This window comes from Zingiber officinale, chromosome 6A (genome assembly GCF_018446385.1).
Source record: "Zingiber officinale cultivar Zhangliang chromosome 6A, Zo_v1.1, whole genome shotgun sequence".
NCBI classification, from domain to species: domain Eukaryota; kingdom Viridiplantae; phylum Streptophyta; class Magnoliopsida; order Zingiberales; family Zingiberaceae; genus Zingiber; species Zingiber officinale.
In genome coordinates this window covers 116,776,301-116,782,223 of record NC_055997.1, presented here as the reverse complement: position 1 = coordinate 116,782,223, position 5,923 = coordinate 116,776,301, and positions in this window count along the sequence as shown.

Genomic DNA, 5,923 nt, shown 5'->3' with positions numbered 1-5,923 from the left:
AGAGTGTAACCTCCAATGAGGTGGCACACCTCATGTGGTGGAGGTGATGTGGCAACTATGTGTCATGCCATGTAGGATGAGTCAACCTACATGATGTGGCAATGCATCAAGTCAAACTTGATGTTTCAACTTCCAATTTGGTCAAGTCAAACTTGACCCAATCTCTTCCTTGTTGAGTTAAATCCAAGCTTTGATTCAAGTCAATTTTAATTTAATGAATCTCAATTCATTAATATAAATTGACTCAATGAATCAAATGTAAATTAGACTCATTCAACAATTGAATCTAATTGAGTCTAACTCAATAAGTCTAATTCGAATCCAATCTTTGGTTCATCATATGAACCTAATCCTATTGGTTCATCATATGAACCTAATCTCCATCCACATGTTCTTTGTGTGTGACCCAATAGGTTTTTGTAACGTTGGCAATGTTTCTAAACTCTTTTAGAAACATAAGCAATGAGCGGCATCTAGCAATACATCATTGCTACCCAAGTTACAAGAAATGTTGAGATCCAACATCACCTTGTGACTACTAATTGTGACTCCTCACAATATGTGGCATTGTCCTTCTATCCTAGACATCTAGATTGATCAATGTGAGGCATAGACCGTGTCATCCTCTAATCAATCTAAATCTTGAACTCCAAGTAGACGCACTCGATCAAATGAGCTCAACATCTAATGTTGACTCATTTGGGCATGACCATGCACTTAGTGGTCTCACTCTATCAAGAATAGCGATGTCGCTCCCGTCATATGGGAGGAATAGATCCCATCTACATCACTCACATCCCTCTGCATAATTCGTTATATACCCAGTAATCGCCTTTATAGTCCACCCAGTTACGGGTGACGTTTGACGAAACCAAAGTACATAACTCCTTATGTAGGGATCCATGGTGACTTCAGGTCTAAGGAATAATAGTCATACTAATAGCCACATGAGAAAGTATATGACACTCATATAACGATCCATGATACTTTCTCATGGCGGGTCATTCAGTATACATTCTCCAATATATACCCATGTGTCAACTTGATATCTCCATATCCATGACTTGTGAGATCAAGTCATCGAGTTGACCTACATGCTAGTCTTATTGCATTAACATCGTCCCTGAATGTTAATACTCGACTAGGAATGATTAAGAGTAGTGTTTCCTATATCATCTCACTATCAATTCAACCAATCGATTGATATAGGTAAGAACGCTCTACTCAAGGACGTTACTATACTTAGTTTATTTGGCACTAAAACAAATAAGCATAATAACCAAACTATTGCCTTTATTAATATAAGAATATGATATACATGAGTCCATACAATCATTAAATGATTGGCTCTAGGGCTCTAACTAACAATATGTTCTTTTAGTGTTCAGTTTCTTTTCATGAAGTTGGTGCTTGCTCCACATATTTACAGTCATATTCCTATTGTGTATGTGTCTTTCATCCATTCTTTGCACTATCTATCTATATAGGAGTCCTGGAGGGATCGTGCCTTGTTGTTGTTGTTATTGAGAGAGCTAGTTATTGACTAAAAAAATTGGAATGTTTACTGAGATGCATGTAGTTTCATATGTAGATCCCACATGAATCCTTAGATCTATCGATTTCAATGATTACTACAAAATTTTCTATGTTTTAGTCACTTTGAAAGGGTAACAAACAATATTTGTGCCCATATTTTGATTACTTACTGCGTTTAGTTTCACTACATAAAATATTGAGTCTTATTTATAGATACAAATGGAGGCTTTTTTAGATAGTTTTTGTTACAGATGACATAAGTCAAAAGTTTTAAGGTAAGAACCATTTGCATTTATAATTTTGTAACTTTGATATAAGCAAGAATATGAAATTGCTTTGAATAGACATGCAAACAGGAAGTTAAGAAGAGAGTGGACATTTACAAAAGAAAGTTAATATTAATAATAGAGTATGTAGAGGGATTTACAGCTCCATGTGAAGAGATTAAGCTAGGGATTGAAAAAGTTAATCAAGTTAAATTTTGTTTTTTTTTAAAAAAGGGTTCAATATCAGTGTTCCTGTCTGGAAGCTGAGAAGACGAACCTGCCGGTATGACGTGTCTGGAGGGTTGACCGCATCTTCTTGACCCGGTGGTGAGCTGTCCTCTACGTTGACCAGATCGTCAGAAGTCCTCCTCCGGTCAACTGTACCTGTATCCAGCGACCGGGTTCCCCCGATCTCTGGTATCTCGGTGCTCGAGGTGAATCCCACAGACATATAAGTAATCGCATAATAGTATAGCAATAAAATGAACAGATACCGAGTATGAAAACGTACCCTGGCCCAGGGGGCGCCCTCGGAAGGATGAGTGAGTTGGTCGGGATACCGATCGAGTCGTTGCGGCCCTGACATGTGGATGGGTGTGCACCCGATGAAAGGCCGAATCTAATGGTGGTGTCACGGAGTCCGATGCAACTTGAATCTGGAAAGCGGGAAGTAGGGCGAGACACAATGGCTAGCAGACCGATACGTGGCACGCAGGCCGGATAGCACAAATAGCTCATAATCATAATAAAGATGCATAGAGTAAAACCCAACGACCCGATGGTGGGAACCTCCTCGACTCGATGACCGAGCACTATCCCAACTCGAAGATCGGAATAAACAAGCCTGAGTCCGTCCGATGGTGGCTGTCCCGTAGGTGAAGGAGGCAGATACGGGAATCAATAGCGACGCCCACAGCCACCCACAACCACAGGAGGCGACAGTAGCGGTGGAGGATGCCGCTGACCGCTGGGGAAAGCGGCGACGGCCGCCGGAAGTGCCGGCGATAGCTGGAAGGGGCAAGGGCGGAAGCATGTGCGGGCGGCGGAACCCACCAGCTGTGGCGTGCGGAAACGGGTCGGCCAGGGAGGTGTGCGGCGATGGCCAGAGGTGTCGTCAACGATTGGAGGCGTCGTTGGCGACCGCCGGAGCTGTAGACGGGCACTGACCTGCAAAAACCCACTCACGACAGAGGCTCATTGGCACCTGAGCCTGCCGGTAACTGAGGCTCGCGGGCAACGACGTCCGCAACCGGTGGAGGATGTGTTGGCGGCTGCTAGAAACGACGAGGACAAGGCAGAGGGACGTGGCTACCTGTGGGCAGCGGCGGCTGAATGCAAAAGCCGGCTGAGGAGGCTCTTGACGGCGATGCTAGAGCGAGGCGCGAGAGGAAGAGACCACCTCGACAGCAACGGTGGAGAAGAACGAAGAGAACAGTGCCCTGGCCTGGAGTTGCGAGGAGAAGGAAAAAAAAGGGCCCAGCTCGTGAGGATGCTGGCGGCGGAAAAAACAACCACCAAGAGCCCCCCTCTCCTCCTTCTGTGAACGACGCTTCCACTAAAAAAACCCCTCAGCCCTAGCAATGTTCAATGACGAAAATGCTCCTGACATCTTCTCTAATTACTTCTCATGCCCTAATTTACCTCCGGATCACAAGCCTCCCCCTCGAGTCTAGTCGAAGGAGGTGCAAGTCCGACTGACTAGACAAGTCTATCGCAAAGGGCTGAACCGCTCTCGATATCAAAATCAGATCGCTGAACCCCCTGTACAATGTCACACGAATGGCTGGTATAGTAGTGGCATAGAGTGAGATGGCAGCAATGCCAAGCGAACCGAGTCGGTAATGTAGCAGATGCCAAGTGAGCGGTAAAATAGCAAGAGCGACAAGTAAAACGATAACTGACCGAGCGATACGTGGAGTGCCGAGTAGGCCAAGTCAATGATCAAACTGATGCTGAGCAAGCGACACAATGTCAAGCGAGTGCCCAAGACAACAAGCAAGCGACGAGTGCCATGATAGTAGACCGAGAGACACGATGGACCACGAATAGACCGAGTGGACAAGCGATGCTGAGTGCGCGACCGCGGAGATGCCGGATAAGAAACAAAAACATCTCTGCAAGCGATGACGATGCTGGGCACACGACACCGAAGATGCTGAACGTACGATCGGAATGATGTCGATCGGACGGATAGATGCCGGGCGGACGATGCCAAGCGTGCGATCGGAATGATGTCGATCGGACGGATAGATGCCGGGTGGACGATGCCGAGCGTGTGACTGGAACGATAGCGATCGATCGAATAAATGCCGGGCGGACGATGCCGCGCGTGCGACCGGAATGATGTCGATCGGTCGAATAGATGTCGAGCGGACGATGCCGCGCGATACCGATCGAACGGCTATGAAAGTGCTGACTGTGCAGCCCCAAAAATAGTCAACGGGAGGCCTCATGCCAATGGAGATATCTTTCTCTTTTCGATCCTACAATTGGTATCAGAGCCCGGACTGCCAGAAGGTTTAACCGCCGACTGTGCACAAGAGCTATGGTCTGATTGAACCATGTGAGTACAATATTGACCTCGAACAAAGAAAGTGGGGGCTCCTATGTTCGGATCAAGAGCACCAGACACCGGGCAGGAAGTCCTAGTAGGTCGGGTGGACCGAGGGGCAGGAAGTCCTAGTTGCGGCTAGGCAAGAAAGTCCTAGTAGGTCGGGTAGACCGAGGGGCAGGAAGACCTGGTGGGTCAAGGATCGGACGTGGGAAGCTCATGGTCCTTTGTTTGAGGGGGGGATTGTTAGGGTTGCAAGGTTGCAAACATAGTCCCATATTGAAAACACATGGAAAAGATCATGGGTTTATAAGAGAAAGATATCTCCATTGGCATGAGGCCTTTTAGGGAGAGCCCAAGAGCAAAACCATGAGGGCTTAGGCCCAAAGTGGACAATATCATGTCATTGTGGAGATATCTAAATTCTTTTCGATCCTAACAGTAAGGTGCCGGCCCAGCAATCGAGTAAAACTAAGTGGCTGATGTCGTACGGGCGTATCATGCGCAAACAGAGCTGGAGTGTCGTGAGCCGAACAGACGCAAAGCCCAGAGATCCTGGTCCACAACCAGTGGGGGTACTCCTGTCCGTGACCATCGGTAATAACTCAACCCCGAACGGGGGAGATAAAAGGCTCCTGTATGCTCCCTGACACGTGAAAATCGCTCGGCCCCGAACGGGGGAGATAGATGCTCGCGACGACTGCTCGACCCCGAACGGGGGAGATAAGTATATGATGTACTGGTCCGATGTACTGGTCTTCACGGCCGATCGGCTCGGGGGTCTTCACCATCGAGCCCCTGGCTCGTATATAATCCTCCCGGCCGATCGGCTCGGGGGTCTTCACCATCGAGCCCCTGGCTCGTATATAATCCTCCCGGCCGATCGGCTCGGGGGTCTTCACCATCGAGCCCGTGGCTCGTATATAATCCTCCCGGCCGATCGGCTCGGGGGTCTTCACCATCGAGCCCGTGGCTCGTATATAATCCTCCCGGCCGATCGGCTCGGGGGTCTTCACCATCGAGCCCGTGGCTCGTATATAATCCTCCCGGCCGATCGGCTCGGGGGTCTTCACCATCGAGCCCCTGGCTCGTATATAATCCTCCCGGTCGATCGGCTCGGGGGTCTTCACCATCGAGCTCGTGGCTCGTATATAATCCTCTCGGCTGATCGGCTCGGGGGTCTTCACCGTCGAGCCCGTTGCAGCCACGGGCTCGTATATAATCCTCCCGGCCGATCGGCTCGGGGGTCTTCGCCATCGAGCCCGTGGCAGCCACGGGCTCGCATATAATCCTCCCGACCGATCGGCTCGGGGGTCTTCGCCATCGAGCGTGTGGCAGCCACGGGCTCGTATATAATCCTCCCGGCCGATCGGCTCGGGGGTCTTCACCATCGAGCCCCTGGCTCGTATATAATCCTCCCGGCCGAACGGCTCGGGGGTCTTCACCATCGAGCCCCTGGCTCGTATATAATCCTCCCGGCCGATCGGCTCGGGGGTCTTCTCCCGAGGAACTAATGCAAATCATATAACTGATAGAATAAATAACGGGAAAACTGACCGGGTCATGAGAA